This window comes from Palaemon carinicauda, chromosome 42, assembly GCF_036898095.1.
Source record: "Palaemon carinicauda isolate YSFRI2023 chromosome 42, ASM3689809v2, whole genome shotgun sequence".
NCBI classification, from domain to species: domain Eukaryota; kingdom Metazoa; phylum Arthropoda; class Malacostraca; order Decapoda; family Palaemonidae; genus Palaemon; species Palaemon carinicauda.
The window spans coordinates 23,246,534-23,265,570 of record NC_090766.1 but is presented as its reverse complement, the minus strand read 5'-3'; the positions used below and the strand labels follow the sequence as shown (position 1 = coordinate 23,265,570).

At 46.2% G+C, this 19,037-nt stretch overlaps 1 long non-coding RNA gene across 1 annotated transcript in view; it reads right to left on the bottom strand.

The window, feature by feature from the left end:
• Positions 1–19,037, bottom strand: part of LOC137632929 (uncharacterized) — a 77,925-nt gene that overhangs the window by 23,238 nt on the left and 35,650 nt on the right. Inside the window, exon 2 of the long non-coding RNA XR_011042141.1 lies at positions 16,826–16,908. This is a non-coding gene — a long non-coding RNA (uncharacterized lncRNA). The remainder of the gene's footprint in view (positions 1–16,825; positions 16,909–19,037) is intronic.

Sequence of the window (19,037 nt, the reverse complement as noted above, 5' to 3'; positions counted from 1 at the left end):
GAAGCAAAAGCATCCATAATCCCAAATGCACGCAAAAACTTGACGAAACAAGCAAAAAACTCCCAAAGCGATCATACAACTGGTCCTTATCCCAAAGTAGACAAGGTGATGACATGGGGCAAGAACAGACTTCTCGAGATTTTCCAGAGCTTCAGATCCTGACAAAACTCAAGAAAAAGATCCTTGAAGAGTAGAAGCTACAATTCCAACTCTGACTCTGCCAGTAAAAGCCAGTCATCGAGATATCGGAGAGGTTTTACTCCCATTATGTGTGCCCAGGCTGGTACCAGTGTGAATACTCTCAAGAACACCTGGTGTACTAGTGCTAGTCCAAAACAGAGAACTCGAAACCAGAATCTTCTTGTTCCCATTACAAACTGATTTCCTTGAGTTCCGGTGGATTGGAATTAGGAAATAGGCATCCTTTAGGTCTATCGCTTTCTTGCCCAACATCTATTGGTCCTCCCATCAAAGGAGTAGGTCTTTGACAGAGTCACTAGAATAAGAGTAGCTCATCAGCGCTAGAGAAAGAGCTGGTGAACGGGAGGCGTATCCGACACGAAGGATTTCTACCGTCCAAGATTCTGCCCCATGGAATTGCCACCACATCCATCAACTTGACAGGCATCCCCCAACAGGTGGTGAAATGGGGGGATTACCCTCACCTACTGTGAGATTGTCTGCGGCTAAAGGCCTGACCCTGCTTATTCAATCTCTTGTATCAGGGAGGGTTGTTGAGACTATCTACTCTGGTGGGCAGCTGCCTTGGAGGCGAGTTCTTACGTTTAGCAGGCATTGTAGGAGGTTGCTTGAAGGTGGCAGTTCCCCTGAAAAAATAAGCTTGACTTGCCTTCTACCACTTCTCTACTACTGCCTCCACCTCTTCAGGTGAAAACAGGAAGTCACTCTGTGTTAGTGCAGTACTGTATTCCTCAAAGATATAGTGTCCTTCGAAGCCAATGTCTGACGAACTTGTTGACCACTGCATCTTGGTGATTTAGTTAGTACCCAGTTACTCCATTGGTAGTCACACTGGTATACTGTACTAAAAATCTCCACCGCCTTCCCGCTCAAAAGGACAAGCTCCTCATATTATTTGCTTAGCTTAGGATCCGAAAGATTCTCTGATACCACAAAATATGATAGCGTTCCAGACTAATGGTCGATTCAACAGAAGGCCTGCAAAGCTGATATTGCTGCTGCCTCCACATTCATGGCCTCCGAGAGCCAAGGTCGCTACCTCGGGGTCTAAGGTGAAACGAAAAGAATGGGCTCCCTCTGTCACATAGAACTCCTGTTTTGGAAAAACATGAGGAATTAACTTAGAGGAGTAAGCTTCCTCTTCAGGTCCATTAGCAGTAGGCTCTAAAGGCCTAACCTTGACTTATCCCAGCAAGTCAATGGCACAGGAAAACTTGATGGTTTCAGGAGAAACAAGCCTTGACTACTTCAGTGGAGTTGCCTGAATGCGAGTCTGTCTCCAAGGAGCCTCTTACATGTGACGCCCATCTATTCTTCTGCCTGGAAGTGATGTCTTTCTTTTCCCTAACTTTCTCCCCTTTCGGAAAGGAGGAAACTGACCTGTGGAAAGAGAGGGCTTTGCAGAGGAAAGACAAGCAGCTCTGATAGGCCCTTAAGCTTGTTTGCACACCTATTATCAGGTTCAACCCTTAGAAAAGGAGGGAAAGGGACTGGATGGTCATCCGACAAGGCTATTTGTTCATTGAGAACTTCAAGAGGTGTGTCCTCAAAATGCCTTCTCTTCCTAACTCACTTGTGGAGGTGTCTGCTCCTGCAGGGAAAGGCAAAACTAATCATACAGCAGTTTAAAGGAGCTCGCACCTGTGTATCATGCACTCCTGGATGATAGGTTTCTTGGTCATGAGCTGTTTGGATGTGTATTTCAATTCCTCACACTGTATGTTCTTCGCTCACATCTGAGTCCTCACGTGCCTTTGGTTCATGTGTTGGGTGGTGGCGAACTTCCATAGGGTGATGATGGGGTTTAGCCTTGCATGCTGCTGGGAGACTTGTTATCAAGGCTCACGGCACAGAAGCTTATGCACTACTTACAGCACTCCCAGAAGAACAAGTGGAAGATAGAGTAGAGGGCGGCGAAGAGGGCGTTGGCACACCTGGGTGCTTCTCATCTGAAAAACGGAGAGCTTTGGCCAGAGCAAGCTCAATGGCCATGATTTCCAAAATTGAAGAATGGAGCCCTTCTCAAGGGGATGCCTCTGTTTCTCTAGGGGAAGCAGGGATGCCTATCACCTTAAAAACTTACTCTACAAGCGTGGTCATCAGTCTTCTTCGGCTTGTCCTCCGAAGAGTTAAGCGAAGAATGGCCGAAGTGACGAGTTTCGAATGTCAGAAGTCAGAATTTCATCAACTTTCCCAACCTTGAGGATGAACCTGAGGGAAAACAATCATGCTTAGATCTCTTCTTCCTCCTACTCTGAAATTTTGCCTACTCCCTGCACACATCACAAGGGGAGCCCGAAGTACAGTGGTGCCCTCTACAGAATGGACATTAAGGATGAGGATCAACCTCAACCTTAATTATAAAAGTGCCACGGTGTAGATCCAACAGCCCTGGACACATAAGCTTGCTGCTTTACTGTTTCAAACTCATAGTGTAAAAGAAAAAATGATATTTTAATTACAAAATAAATTTTTGAATATACTTACCCGGTGAATATATAATAGCTGCTGCTCAGCGGCTCGACAGAAAACACACACAAAAACTCGCGAGCGATCGCTATGAAGGTTGCGGGTGTGCCCACCAGCGCCAACTATCGGCCAGATACCACACATGCATGTAAACAAGCCTTCAATTCTTCTCGTCCCGCTGCGTCTCTATTGGGGAGGAAGGGAGGGCCTTTAATTTATATATTCACCGGGTAAGTATATTCAAAAATTTATTTTATAATTAAAATATCATTTTTAAATATTTAACTTAGCCGGTGAATATATAATAGCTGATTCACACCCAAGGCGGTGGGTAGAGACCAGAGTTAATTAAGTTTACAGCGTATATGCTTAGAGTTTTTGACAGTTATCAATATAACAAAACCCAAATATATAACTACCTGGTAAGGAAGTTGACTTAGACGATTACTCTGCCTTGTAAGTCTGTCTTCCTCACGAAGCCCAGCGATCCTCTTAGGATGCTGAAGGACTCCCAGGAGCTGAAGTATGAAGGGTTGCAACCCATACCAACAGGACCTCATCAAACCCCTAATCTGGGCGCTCTCAAGAAATGACTTTCACCACCCGCCAAATCAACCAGGATGCGAAAGGCTTCTTAGCCTTCCGTACAACCCAAAAAAACAATATTAAAAAAACATTTCAAGAGACAGATTAAAAAGGATATTGGAATTAGGGAAGTGTAGTGGTAGAACCCTCACCCACTACTGCACTCGCTGCAACGAATGGACCCAGTGTGTAGCAGTCCTCGTAAAGAGTCTGGACATCTTTTAAGTAAAATGACGCGAACACTGACTTGCTTCTCCAAAAAGTCGCGTCCATGATACTTTGCAGAGATCTATTTTGCTTGAAGGCCACGGAGGTTGCTATAGCTCTAACTTCGTGCGTCTTAACCTTAAGCAAACATCGGTCTTTCTCATTCAAGTGGGAATGAGCTTCTCGTATTAAAAATCTGATAAAATATGACAAAGCATTCTTTGACATAGGCAATGATGGTTTCTTAACTGAGCACCATAACGCCTCAGATTTACCTCGTAATGGCTTAGTACGAGCTAAATAGAACTTAAGAGCTCTAACAGGACATAACACTCTTTCCAGTTCGTTGCCTACGATCTCTGATAAGCAAGGAATATCAAAAGATTTAGGCCAAGGACGAGAAGGCAGTTCATTTTTGGCCAGGAAACCAAGTTGAAGAGAACAAGTGGCTTTTTCTGTAGAAAAGCCGATGTTCTTACTGAAGGCATGAAGTTCACTGACTCTTTTAGCCGAGGCCAAGCACACTAGGAAAAGTGTCTTAAGAGTGAGATCCTTCAGGGAGGCTGAATGTAATGGCTCAAACCTGTCTGACATGAGGAACCTTAGGACCACGTCTAAGTTCCATCCAGGAGTTGCCAAACGACGTTCCTTAGAGGTTTCAAAAGACTTAAGGAGATCTTGTAGATCTTTATTGTTGGAAAGATCTAAGCCTCTATGCCGAAAGACCGAAGCCAACATGCTCCTGTAGCCCTTGATCGTAGTAGCTGAAAGGGAGCGAACCTTTCTCAGATGTAAGAGAAAATCAGCGATTTGGGCTACAGAGGTACTGGACGAGGACACAGATGCTGACTTGCACCAGTCTCGAAAGACTTCCCACTTCGACTGGTATACTCTAATGGTAGAAGCTCTCCTCGCTCTTGCAATCGCACTGGCTGCCTCCTTCGAAAAGCCTCGAGCTCTAGAGAGTCTTTCGATAGTCTGAAGGCAGTCAGACGAAGAGCGGGGAGGCTTTGGTGTACATTCTTTACGTGGGGCTGACGTAACAGATCTACCCTTAGAGGAAGACTTCTTGGAAAGTCTACCAGCCATCGAAGTACCTCGGTGAACCATTCTCTCGCGGGCCAGAGGGGAGCAACCAACGTCAGCCTTGTCCCTTCGTGAGAGGCGAACTTCTGCAGTACCTTGTTGACAATCTTGAATGGTGGGAATGCATACAGGTCCAGATGAGACCAATCTAGTAGAAATGCGTCTATGTGTATTGCTGCTGGGTCTGGGACTGGAGAGCAATAGATTGGAAGTCTCTTGGTCATCGAGGTTGCAAAGAGGTCTATGATGGGTTGACCCCAAGTCGCCCAAAGACTCTTGCACACGTCCTTGTGGAGGGTCCATTCCGTAGGAATTACCTGACCCCTCCGACTGAGGCAGTCTGCTAAGACGTTCAAGTCGCCCTGGATAAACCTCGTTAACAGGGAGATGCCTCGATCTCTTGACCAAATGAGCAGGTCCCTTGCGATCTCGTACAGCGTGGGGGAGTGGGTGCCTCCTTGCTTGGAAATGTATGCCAAGGCTGTGGTATTGTCGGAGTTGATCTCTACCACTTTGTTTCGAAGGAGACTCTCGAATTTCATCAAGGCCAAGTGGACTGCCAAAAGCTCCTTGCCGTTGATGTGCATACTCCTCTGACTTGAGGTCCACAGACCTGAGCATTCCCGACCGTCCAGGGTCGCACCCCAACCCAAATCCGACGCGTCTGAGAATAGTACGTGGTTTGGGTTCTGAACTGCTAGGGAAAGTCCCTCTCTCAGACTGATATTGTCGTTCCACCAATTCAGGCATACCTTTACTGGTTCGGAGACCGGGATTGAGACCGTCTCTAATGTCTTGTCCTTTTTCCAGTGAAAGGCTAGATGGAACTGGAGAGGTCGAAGGTGTAGCCTTCCTAGCGAGACAAACTGCTCCAGGGATGATAGAGTTCCTACTAGACTCATCCAATTCCTGACTGAGCACCGTTCTCTCTTAAACATCAGTTGGACTTTGAGCAGGGCTTGCTCTATTCGGGTGGCAGACGGAAAAGCCCGAAAAACTGGACTGCGAATCTCCATCTCTAAATACAGTATAGTTTGGGATGGAATCAGCTGGGACTTTTCTAGGTTGACCAAAAGTCCCAATTCCTTGGTCAGATCCAATGTCCAATGAAGATCCTGCAGACAGCGATGACTGGACGAGGCTCTGAGAAGCCAGTCGTCCAAGTACAGGGAGGCTCGGATTCCCGATAAATGGAGGAATTTTGCTACATTCCTCATAAGCCTCGTAAACACGAGAGGAGCAGGACTTAGGCCAAAGCACAAGGCCCGAAACTGGTATACCACATTGTTGAAAACAAACCTCAGAAACGGTTGGGAATCTGGGTGAATGGGGATGTGGAAGTACGCGTTTCTTAGGTCGAGAGAGACCATCCAGTCTCCCTTTCTGACCGCGGCTAAGACTGATTTCGTGGTCTCCATGGTGAACTTTGTCTTCGTAACGAAGACGTTGAGTGCACTGACGTCTAGCACCGGTCTCCAACCTCCTGTCTTCTTCGGTACTAGGAAGAGACGGTTGTAAAACCCCGGTGATTGAAGGTCCGAGACTTTCACCACCGCTCCCTTCTCTAGCAATAGAGACACTTCTAGGTTTAGGGCTTGTCTCTTTGACTCCTCTCGGTACCTGGGAGAGAGGTTGATGGGGGAAGTCGCTAGAGGAGGTTTGCGTACAAATGGAATTTTGTACCCCTCTCTGAGCAACCGAACAGATTGTTGGTCTGCGCCCCTCTTCTCCCAGGCCTGCCAGAAGCTCTTCAATCTGGCTCCTACTGCTGTCTGAGGCTGGGGGCAGTCAGACTCTGCCACGTGAGGACTTGGCTCCTCTCTTCTTTCCTCTCTTTCCCTCTGCACGAGTACTTCCCCTGCTGGGAGCTCTGCCACGAAAGGGCGGAATAAATCTGGACGCCGGAGTGTCGATCCTAGGTCTAGCAGAAAAGGATGTAGAAGGAGTCCCTTTGCAAGCAGAGGACGCCACCAAGTCATGGGTGTCCTTCTGCACGAGTGAAGAAGCTATGTCCTTAACCAATTGTTGCGGGAACAAAAACTTTGATAAGGGAGCAAAGAGCAGTTCAGATCTCTGACAGGGAGTAACTCCTGCCGAAAGAAAAGAGCAAAGGGACTCTCGCTTCTTTAAGACTCCCGACGTAAAAGAGGAGGAGAGCTCATTGGAACCATCGCGGATGGCTTTATCCATACAGGACATAATCAGTAAGGAGACATCTCTATCAGCCGATGAGATTTTCCTACTTAAGGCTCCCAAAGACCAGTCAAGGAAGTTGAAAACTTCAAAGGCTCTGTATATGCCTTTCAGCAGATGGTCAAGGTCCGAGGAGGACCAACTAATCTTCGAGCGTCTCATGGCTAGGCGGCGGGGAGAGTCTACGAGGCTTGAGAAGTCACCCTGGGCAGAGGCAGGGACTCCCAAGCCGAGAACTTCTCCCGTGGCATACCAGACGCTCGATCTAGACGAGAGCTTTGACGGAGGGAAGGCAAAGGCCGTCTTCCCCAAACTCCTCTTGGTTTCCAACCAGTCGCCTAAAAGTCGTAAAGCTGTCTTGGAAGAGCGAGAGAGAACAAGCTTTGTAAAGGCTGGCATGTTAGCAGGTAAGCCTAGAACAAACTCAGACGGTGGCGAACGAGGAGCAACAGCGACGAAGTGATCGGGAAAAAGCTCCTTGATAATTAACATGACTTTCTTAAAGTCCATTGATGGAGGAACTGTTCTAGGTTCGTCTACATCCGAAGGATGATCATCATGATGAGGGTCAGCAACGTCCTCATCTGAAGGATCCTCATCTGACAACTGCTGAGAAACAAGCAAAGGGGTTGGCAATGCTTGACACGCAGAGTCCACACGCACTGGTGCATTAGTAGCAGTCCAGGACGCAACGTCATGTAACTGCTTAACAGCCTGTGAACTGTCAACAACAACAGGAGCGGGAGGACGCTCGACGTCAACTCGAGACTGTTTTGACTGCCTAGACTGAGCAGTCAAAACAACTCTAGACTGCGGTGGTTGACGCTCAGCGTCAAAACAAGTCAACTCCGATGGTTGGCGAACATCCTGAACGTCAACAAGAGCATTAGGAAGGGGCCGAACGTCCAAATGCGGCTGAAAGTCAACACGTGACTGCATCGAGTGAGGCTCTACATAGCGTGACTGACGTGACTTAGCTACGCCAACGTCAACAGGACGAGCAAAGGCTCGTTTGGGCGGCTGAAGGCCAGGATCTCGATGAGATAAACGGCGAGGATCACGTGAACCTTATCGGCAGAATAGTCTTCCATAAGGGAGGCGAGCTTAGTCTGCATGTCTTGCAGTATAACCCATTTAGGATCAACGGGAATGGGTGCGGTAAACGACGGGGTTAACGTCTGAGACGGCACAACCTTGCCTACACCAAGACTCTCTGAGCCTGCGTAACGTTGTTGCTTAGGCGGCGAGCAGTCTTCCGATGACTGCAAAGGGTCAGAGCTGTCCCAGTGACTACAGCCAGGACGCTGGACCTGTCCTGAAGGGACCGACTTTCGCTTAAGGGGCTTAGAAACCTTGCTCCACGGTTTCTTATGCGAAAAGCCTTCGGATGACGAGGAGAAAATGGGCTCTCTCGTCTTATGGTAGGGGCGATCTTGGTGAGACACGCCTGATACCATAGAAGGAACGTCTGTTCGCTGATCAAGGCCTCTCGAACCCATAAGTCGTACGACATTACTTCTACCCTGGGCTTGGGAGCTTGCAAGAGGTCTCGGACTAGGTGAACGACAGGCACGAACAGACGAACCCTCGGTCGCAACACTGTTCACAACACTTTGCGCACTAATCACTTTCCCACTATTTTCCGCTGTGGCACTCTGACACTTAAGCTCTTTAACGTCAGCCATGAGTTGATTACGATCTGTTGCTAACGCTTCAACTCTTTCACCCAAGGCATGAATGGCACGTAACATGTCTTGCCTTGATGGTTCCTGAGTGCCAGAAGGGGGGTTAGGCACAACCACTACAGGGGAAGGATTAGGATCAGGGGCATGTGGAGAGGAAAAATCTACTGACCTAGAGGAACTCCTCCTTACCCTATCTCTCTCTAGCTTACGAGAATACTTGTCGTATTCGAGCCAATCGAATTCCGAAAGGCCCACGCATTCCTCACACCGATCTTCTAATTGACAGGTTTTACCCCGACAATTAGAACACACAGTATGTGGGTCGAGAGAGGCCTTTGGAAGACGCCTATTACATTCCCTAGCATTACACTTACGAAATCTAGGGGCTTGTGAAGCGTCAGCCATTTTGAATTAGTCAAAGAAAGTCCAAAAAAACAATCCAAGTCATCAACAATTAAATCTGTCCATAAAGAGTTCAAGAGTTTAAGTTGAGGAAAAAACACCTGCACTGCGAAAGCTCAAACCAAAATGAAGTACTTCACCAAATATGTTGAGAAAACTCCAGGTTATACAGCGAGCATTGATACGTCTTGTCGTCAAGGTCGACAGAGAAGAATTGAAGGCTTGTTTACATGCATGTGTGGTATCTGGCCGATAGTTGGCGCTGGTGGGCACACCCGCAACCTTCATAGCGATCGCTCGCGAGTTTTTGTGTGTGTTTTCTGTCGAGCCGCTGAGCAGCAGCTATTATATATTCACCGGCTAAGTTAAATATTTAAAAAAGAAATATTAGTCAAAAACTTCAAGGTGGTTGGAAAGCATCTGTGCAGCTCAATGATCAATATCAATAAAGGCTCTATGTGCTGACAGACCCATACCACCAGTGGCTACTGAGTGATGGCCGCCAGAACCTCGATAATTCTTCATTGGCCGTTTCAAGCTTTTACCAGAATGTTAACTCCCTACTAAAGGACGAGGGTTTGAATTCGCATAGGAACAAAATGATAATAATAATGATTACAATAATGATATAGTAAAGTAGTGATAATGATAAGCATCACAATCAAGTTTAGAACACAGACCGAGAGTTATTGACTCAATGACAGCTAAATTAACTATGATGGGTTATGTAATGACAGGTGAGTGGGCAATTTGTAGGTTATGTAATGACAGGCGAGTGGGCAATTTGTAGGTTATGTAATGACAGGTGAGTGGGCAATTTGTAGGTTATGTAATGACAGGTGAGTGGGCAATTTGTAGGTTATGTAATGACAGGTGAGTGGGCAATTTGTAGTTCCTCACCATTCCATCTACCTGGCACTAACCCTAAATGACTACAGTACAGTACTTCCAGTTTGTATCTGGAACACTCCTACATAAAAGAAACTGGTTTGTATCTTCATAGGAACAGACAACTACTAAGATGTTAGTGGCAGTGGTCCAAAATGAATTCAAATTAAATTACATCTACTCTGAATGGTATTTTCTATCTCTAAATGAAGAAATGGTAAGATAAATGGCCACCAGTTTTTGCAAGATGAATGAACACTTTAAAATGTTATTTTTATTAGTAAAATAAATTTTTGAATATACTTACCCGATAATCATGTAGCTGTCAACTCCGTTGCCCGACAGAATTCTATGGAGGGATACGCCAGCTATCACAATACTAGAAGGGGGTGTATTTACCAGCGCCACCTGTGGCCAGGTACTCAAGTACTTCTTGTTGACACCTCCTCAATTATTCCTCGGTCCACTGGTTCTCTATGGGGAGGAAGGGAGGGTCGATTAAATCATGATTATCGGGTAAGTATATTCAAAAATTTATTTTACTAATAAAAATAACATTTTTCAATATTAAACTTACCCGATAATCATGTAGCTGATTCACACCCAGGGGGGTGGGTGAAAAACCAGTGTACAAGACTAAAGGATAGCTAAGTATCCCGTATTTCATATAATCAGTTATCCACAATAACAATGAAATAATAAGTACCTGGTAAGGAAGTCGACTTGAACCGTTACTCTGCCTTTAATAAGATCGTCTTCCTTACTGAGCGCAGCGTTCCTCTTGGGAGGCTGAATCAACTCAAAGGTGCTAAAGTATACAGGGCTGCAACCCATACTAAAGGACCTCATCACAACCTTTAACCTCGGCGCTTCTCAAGAAAGAATTGACCACCCGCCAAATCAACAAGGATGTGGAAGGCTTCTTAGCCGACCGTACAACCCATAAAAAGTAATCAAGAGAAAGGTTAAAAGGTTATGGGATTATGGGAATGTAGTGGCTGAGCCCTCGCCTACTACTGCATTCGTTGCTACGAATGGTCCCAGGGTGTAGCAGTACTCGTAAAGAGACTGGACATCTTTGAGATAGAATGATGCGAACACTGACTTGCTTCTCCAATAGGTTGCATCCATAACACTCTGCAGAGAATGGTTCTGTTTGAAGGCCACTGAAGTAGCCACAGCTCCCACTTCATGTGTCCTTACCTTCAGCAAAGCAAGGTCTTCTTCCTTCAGATGAGAATGTGTTTCTCTAATCAGAAGCCTGAATAGTAAGAAACTGAGTTCTTAGAACTTGGAAAAGAAGGTTTCTTGATAGCACACTATAAGGCTTCTGATTGTCCTTGTCAAGGTTAAGACCTTTTTAGATAGTACCTAAGAGCTCTAACTGGGCAAAGTACTCTCTTCAGATCATTCCCCACCAAGTTGGACAGGCTGGGGATCTCGAACGACTTAGGCCAAGGACGTGAAGGAAGCTCGTTTAGCAAAAACCGAGCTGCAAGGAACATGTAGCCGTTTCAGATGTGAAAACAATGATCCTGCTGAAGGCGTGGATCTCACTTACTCTTTTAGCTGTTGTCAAGCACACGAGGAAAAGAGTTTTTAATGTGAGGTCCTAAAAAGAGGCTGATTGGAGAGGTTCAAATCTTGATGACATAAGGAACCTTAGGACCACGTCTAGATTCCAGCCTGGAGTGGACAACCGACGTTCCTTTGAGGTCTCAAAAGACCTAGGGAGGTCCTGTAGATCTTTGTTGGTGGAAAGATCCAAGCCTCTGTGGCGGAAAACCGCTGCCAACATACTTCTGTAACCCTTGATCGTAGGAGCTGAAAGGGATCTTACTTTCCTTAGATATAACAGGAAGTCAGCAATCTGGGTTACAGTGGTACTGGTTGAGGAAACTGCATTGGTCTTGTACCAGCTACGGAAGACTTCCCCTTGAGACTGATAGATTCTGAGAGTGGATGTTCTCCTTGCTTTGGCAATCGCTCTGGCTGCCTCCTTCGAAAAGCCCCTAGCTCTTGAGAGTCTTTCGAAAGTCTGAAGGCAGTCAGACGAAGAGCGTGGAGGATTGGGTGTACCTTCTTTACGTGAGGTAGACTTAGAAGGTTCACTCCTAGAGGAAGAGTCCTGGGAATGTCGACCAGCCATTGCAGTACCTCTAAGAACCATTCTCTCGCGGACCAGAGCGGAGCCAACCAACGTCAGCCGTGTCCCTTTGTGAGAGGAGAACTTCTGAAGTACCCTGTTGACAATCTTGAACGGCGGGAATGCATACAGGTCGAGATGGAACCAATCCAGCAGAAAAGCATCCACGTGAACTGCTGCTGGGTCTGGAATCGGAGAACAATACAACAGGAGTCTCTAGGTTATCGAGGTAGTGAACAGATCTATGGTTGGCTGACCCCACAGGGCCCAAAGTCTGTTGCAAACATTCTTGAGAAGGGTCCACTCTGTGGGGATGACCTGACCCTTCCGTCTGAGGTGATCTGCCATGACATTCATACCGCCCTGAATGAACCTCGTTACCAGTTAGCTTTCGATCTTAAGACCAGATGAGTAGGTCCCTTGCGATCTAGAACAACTTCCACGAAAGAGTCCCTCCCTGCTTGAAGATGTAAGCCAGGGCTGTGGTGTTGTCAGAGTCCACCTCCACCACTTTGTTAAGCTGGAGGGACTTGAAGTTTATCAAGGCCAGAATAACCGCCAACAACTTCTTGCAAATGATGTGAAGTGTCCTTTGCTCCTGATTCCATGTTCCCGAGCATTCTTGTCCGTCCAAAGTCGCACCCCAGCCCGTGTCTGATGCGTCCGAGAGGAGACGGCGGTCGTGTTTCTGAACAGCCAAAGGTAGACTTCCTTGAGAAGAAAGCTGTTCTTACACCACGCGAGAGAAGACCTCCTCTCTTCGGAAACAGGAACTGAGACCGTCTCTAGCGTCATGTCCTTTATCCAGTGAGCAGCTAGATGATACTGAAGGGGGGGGAGGTGGAGTCTCCCTAACACGATGAACAGGGCCAGCGATGAAAGTGTCCCTGTTAGACTCATCCACTACCTGACTGAGCATCGGTTCCTTCTCAGCATGCTCTGGATGCATTCTAGGGCTTGGAAGATCCTTGGGGCCGACGGAAAAGTCCGAAAAGCTCGACTCTGAAGATCCATACCCAAGGAGACAATGGTCTGGGATGGAACGAGCTGAGACTCCTCAAAATTGACCAGGAGGCCCAGTTCCTTGGTCAGATCCATAGTCCATTTGAAAATCTCCAGACAGCGACGACTTGTGGGAGCTCTTAAAAGCCAGTCGTCTGACGGAGCCGGACACAAGATCATGATACTGCTGCACAGTCTGTGAACTGTCAATCATGGGCAAGCGAGGAAGTACAGTGACAACCCGAATCTGTCTAGACTGTCTGGGTCGTACAGACAACTCCTTATCGGGTTGCTGAGGTTGCCGCACTGCGTCACAACAAGTCACTTCTGTTGGTTGTTGAACGTCTTCCCCGTGACACATTGACTACGTAAACAAAAAATCCTCTAACAAGGACTAAGCTTGGACTGCATGTCATGCAACACAGCTCAAGGTCTATGGGAGCAGGTGTGGTAACAGACGGGATTAGCGACTGAAGTGGAACCATTACCTTCCCTGGAAGCATGTTATGCTTAAATAAAAGTCCATAAGAGGTTATGCAGCTAAAGGCTCCCTCCAAATGACCGAGTCCTCAAGGGAATATCAGAAGGAGGGAGAAAAGAACTTTCTCATCTACAGGGACCATATCCTAGAAAAGCTAAGTTCTCTCAGTGAGGGTTCACTGGTGCAAAAGCAGCAGACTAGAAGGCAACGTTATGAAACTGCTTGACAGTCTAGTGAGTTGGCAACAACCAAAGATGTGTGACTGAGAAGCATGCGGTAAGGTATGCAGAGCATGGTGTATGCAGAGTATGCTGTATGCAGAGCATGCTGTATGTAGAGCATGTTGTATGCAGAGCATGCTGAATGCAGAGCATGCTGTATGCAGAGCATGTTGTATGCAGAGCATGCTGAATGCAGAGCATGCTGTATGCAGAGCATGTTGTATGCAGAGCATGCTGTATGCAGAGCATGCTGTATGCAGAGCATGTAGTAAGCAGAGCCTGCTGTAAGCAGAGCCTGCTGTAAGGAAAGCAGAGCGTGTGCATGGCGTTTAACATTTCTCAGAAATTCCATGACCAGTGCTAGAGTGCTTTATGCATGCTTGCATGGGGTTTTAATATCAACATAATATTTACCTTACATTCATAACTCATGATTCATATTTTTGCCATATTTTGCGATCTTGTTAAAAATATATTGCAAGGAATACAAATATATTTTTATAAGTAATACAAATAACCTCCATTATCATATGGTTTGAAAATGGAGGTAAGGTATGCTGAACAGCAGAGTCAGAACGAGCTGGAACAACAATAGTTGTGGTTTCCTCTTCAAGACTCTGTTGAGGGAACACCTGAGGCTCAGTCTGCAAAGGCTGAATAAAAGACAAGCAGAAGGAAGGCGCATGGGTGGAGGAGGCTGACTCCTAGCATGAGTGGTTGAACCCAAGGGTTGCGCTTGCTGAGCGGTTGGCGGAAGCGGAGTAGCAAGTTCCAGTTCCTGTGGTGTGAGCGGAGCGCGATGAGGAAGAGGCTGCGCAGAACAAGGTAAATGTCTCGCAAGCTGAGGCTCCTGAGGCGCAAGGCTAAGGTGTTGTGGTGCTTGCCTTGTGGAGGGTTGAGCTCGCTGCAGCGAGAGCTGAGGAGACTGACTCATGGACGGGAGAGGTTGTTGTACCTCAACCGAGTGTTGCATCACTGGTGGAGCAGCAAGTGGAGGCGGAGGAAGAGAGGAGTAATCCTCCTGATCCCATTGTAAAGGTTGCCTTAAGGAAGGCGGAGGCTGAACACCACTGGGAACAGCAAACTCAGCACGTGGCTCAACATCGTACGCCTGGCAGGTGGTACTGCGATCAGGCGGAGCGAGCGTAGGCGGAGGGAGTGTAGGCGGAGGCGGAGGCGCAACACTCTCAGCCCGACACTCACGCATCAAGTCCGAAAGCTGTGCTTGCATGGACTGTAGTAGAGTCCACAACATCGTACGCCTGGCAGGTGGTACTGCGATCAGGCGGAGCGAGCGTAGGCGGAGGGAGTGTAGGCGGAGGCGGAGGCGCAACACTCTCAGCCCGACACTCACGCATCAAGACCGAAAGTTGTGACTGCATGGACTGCAATAGAGTCAACTTGGGGTCGGCAGACACTAAGGTCTGCTGAGGTAAAGCCTTAACAGCAGAGATCTGTTGCGGCAGAACCTTACTCCTCTTAGGCGGAGTGCATTCAACTGATGACTGAGGAGAGTCAGAGCTAACCCAATGACTGCATCCGGGTTGAACTTTAACTTCGTACGTCTGGCATAGGTCTGGACTTTACGTTTAAGAGGTCTTGAGACCTGAGACCAGCGTTACTCTGCCTTTATTTTCTCCCCTAAATCTCTTCTGCAGACGAGCAAAATAAGGGCTCAATCGTCTGCGGGTGGGAGTGACGGTCTCGGTAAGACACGCCCACAACCACCGAGGATACTTCTGTGCGCCGATCAAGGCCTGCTGAACCCTTATGCCCTTCGACATTGCTTCTCCCCTGGGCTTGGGAGCTTGCAAGAGGTCCCGGACTGGGAGGACGACTGGCGCGCACAGAAGTACCCTCACGCACAACACTGACATACTTTGCGCTAATCACTTATCACTTTGATTTCTGTTTGCACTTATTTCACTGAACTCGAAACTTTAAGTGGTTTGTACCTGAAACACGCAATTCTATCCTTTCTCAAAAGTTAGTAATTGCGAAAACAGAATTACAATGTAACAGAAAAATCTAATGAAAGATAATTCAGTGGCTGGAAAGAGACTAAACACTAGATCACTCTAGAAACGTTTAGTTTCTTCCCCTAAAGAGACTAGGGAGAAGAGCAAAAACGATAACGACGTTACTCGTACGCCTGGCAGGCTTGAATGAAACGTTTATCCTCCTCTTTCTCCCTCCGTCTCTATCTCTCTCTCTCTCTCTCTCTCTTGACTTAGAACCTGAGAGAAGAGCCCAATCATATATATCGTTAAAACATATTATTGTTAAAGGAAAAAACTGAAATATTTCCCAAAATGAAAAGTTCCTTTATTAGGATCAAAACCATTAAGTTAAGAAAGAATGAACAAAACGCTAGACACGGTTACTCTTACTGCAACGTGAAACCGTGAACATTCTTTCTCTATCGTAACGATAGAGTGCAAGTTGAACGTTCTGAACGTCAACAACTGCAGAGACAAAACAAAACGTTAGTTCAACTTTGAAAACAGTACGAGACTATCAAAGAAATTCTTTCAAACTCTGTGGCGGAAATAGCATAATATGTTAACAGGTAAAACCGAAATGACGGGCTCAATGTTAATTAACTTCGGTACCAAGAAAAGACCGCCTACTATTAGGAAGGTCGAATATAAACAAATATAAAAATTAATTTTAATAAGTTTATAATAAAAGGAAGTTAATCGAAGAGGCCTATAAGAGGCGGAGAGATATAAAATAAATCTATAACTTTTGTTAAGCAAAATTAAGAAAGAGAGTCTATACTCTCTTAGACACCAACACTTCCGTCTAAGGGAAGGGTCGGCCATTGAAAGGTGAACGAGAGTTCATACTCTCTTCGTCACCATAATTAATCAAATTAATTCCAAAAGCTAACTAAGCTAATATAGAAGTTTCCAGTAAAGCGACAGCCGAAATCAAAGAGAAATACTTCACCAAAGTCGTGAAAATACTCCAAGAACATAAGCGTATCCCAGAACGTCTTGCCGGAAGCACGACAGAGGAATAATTGAGGAGGTGTCAACAAGAAGTACTTGAGTACCTGGCCACAGGTGGCGCTGGTAAATACACCCCCTTCTAGTATTGTGATAGCTGGCGTATCCCTCCATAGAATTCTGTCGGGCAACGGAGTTGACAGCTACATGATTATCGGGTAAGTTTAATATTGAAAAATATAATTTAATACTGTTTGTTGTATTAGCAATAGCTTTCTTTAGACAGATTTAGTGGTTCTAGGACATACCTGCTATTTCTAAACTGGCACTCAAATCTCTGTACACATTTCATTTCTTGTACAAACTTCAAACACTGTAGAGCAGCCTGCACCTGAAATAAGAGTGATTGTGTTCAAGCTATGGAAATGAATTAAAAAAACTTTTTTAATACAATACTAACATTACAACAAATTAGTAGATAATTTGTATTTTTCCTAATGATACAAACCTGGGTCCTTTACATAGGAAAGATTATCAGTGAAGCTGGAGTATATAGCCATTAAACTTTATAACAAGGTGTAAACAGGTGGCCGGTAACTTCGGAAGTGGGAAAGGCCCTCCTCACCTTGCCCATTGAACACTCATTCTAATTGCAGCTGGCCCTTTCTATGGGGTAGATGATGGCAGGAAAGTATATGTAAAGGACTTGGGTTTGCATAACTAAAAAAGAATACAAATCATCTCCAAATTTGTCCTTTGTTCTGACAACATAAAAACAAACCTTTGTCCTTGACAGAGGAAAGACTCATCCTTAGGTGGAAAGAAGTCCATATTCAAACTGGCTGGGTACTAATACTGGGCAAACAAAATTCAGATCCTTGTGAGTGGTGCAGAGTTAGGGTTCTTTGCACTTCAAGAACCGATGGTTTGGTAATACCATTGGGTCCATGTCCTGTTCAAAACAGGGTGCGAAGCAGAAAATCTCTCTGTAGCAACACGGTGGCAAATATAAGTATTTGATTTGCCTTGCTACTGACATCTCTGTGTAATAACAGGTTGACAAATATACTGTATATTAATGAGTTTGCCTCGTTACAACCACTCTCCATATAGCAACTATGAGTGACCAGTCAAAAGAGGAAAGAAGTGTTGGAGTGCAAGGAGAATCGCTCGAAGTTCCAACATGTTGATATGACATTGAAGTTCCTGGTTGGTCCACTTATCCAATGCCAGCCTTACTTCAACGCATACGAGAACAGCCGAAGTTCTGGTGGAAGGGATAACAGGGGCGAGCCCTTTAAAAGTTTCATCTCATCCAGGAACCATTCCAGATCTAGTCTGGAATCCTTCCCTACTGAAACTACCAATAGAGGAGGGTTGCTGCCTGTGATCACTGTCTCTTCAGCTCTTATTGAAGGGACTGCAGGTGGAGACAACCATTTGGAATGAGAAGTTCCTGGGAGGCTAGGTATCCAAGCAACTTCAGCCAAAGCTGTGCTGGCAGATAAGGCCGCTGAAAGAATTGGAGAGCCACCTTTCGAAAGCTTACCAGTCTGTCCGAGATGGGAAGACTTTTCCTACAACCGTGTCAATGTCCATCCCTGGATAGATTAGTCTTTGCTTGGCACTAGGATTGACTTCTGATTCACCACAATCCCCAGATCGTCATAGAACGAGAGAAACTTGTCTCAGGGGAGAAGGTCGTCCTTCGAGTCTGCCAAGATCAACCGATTGTCCATGTAAATGCAGAAAATGAATGCTGTTGGTGTATGACTATGCCGAAACTTGAGTGAAACCTTTGGTGAAAACTTGCAGAACTGTTGAGAGACCAAAACGAAGGACTTTGAATCGGTACACTACTCACTATGACAAATTGAAGGTACTTCCTGGAGTCAGGATGGATTGGGATGTGGAAATACAGTACAAATTCTTCAAGTCGATCGTCATTGAAGTCTAATGGCTTAATCGCTAGCCTTACTGTGCTTGTAGTCTCCATCTTGAACAAGGTTTGTAGTAAAAACCCTACATACACCTTCTATACAAGAAAGAGTCTACTGTACTGAAGACGCTTGGGGAACCATTGTCAACCACCTTGGAGAGTGCCCTGCTCCAACATTACCTGGACTTCTGATAGAAGGGCTAAGTCCTTCGTCGATCCCTGGCAGTATGATTATGTCATTGGTGGTCAAATCACAGGGGGGAGAGTTGGTGAACAGGAGGCAGTACCCGGACCGAGGAACGTCCACAGTCCACTCTTCCTATTCGACCCCATGATACCATTACATCCATCTGGGCTGCAAGCATCCTCTCACAGGTGGCCTCATAAGAATGCCATCGCTAGCAGAACATTGGCTGCACTTTCCCCTCCCACGTACGTTGCGCCTTTGACCTTGTCTGCTCGGAAAGGGCTGCTGCTGTTGAGTCCCACATCTCAAGCTGGAAGTGCTCATACTGTAACGAGTTTCAGAAAAGCTTACCTGCCCTCAGATGGAAGTGAAACCACCTCCTTGGAACATGATG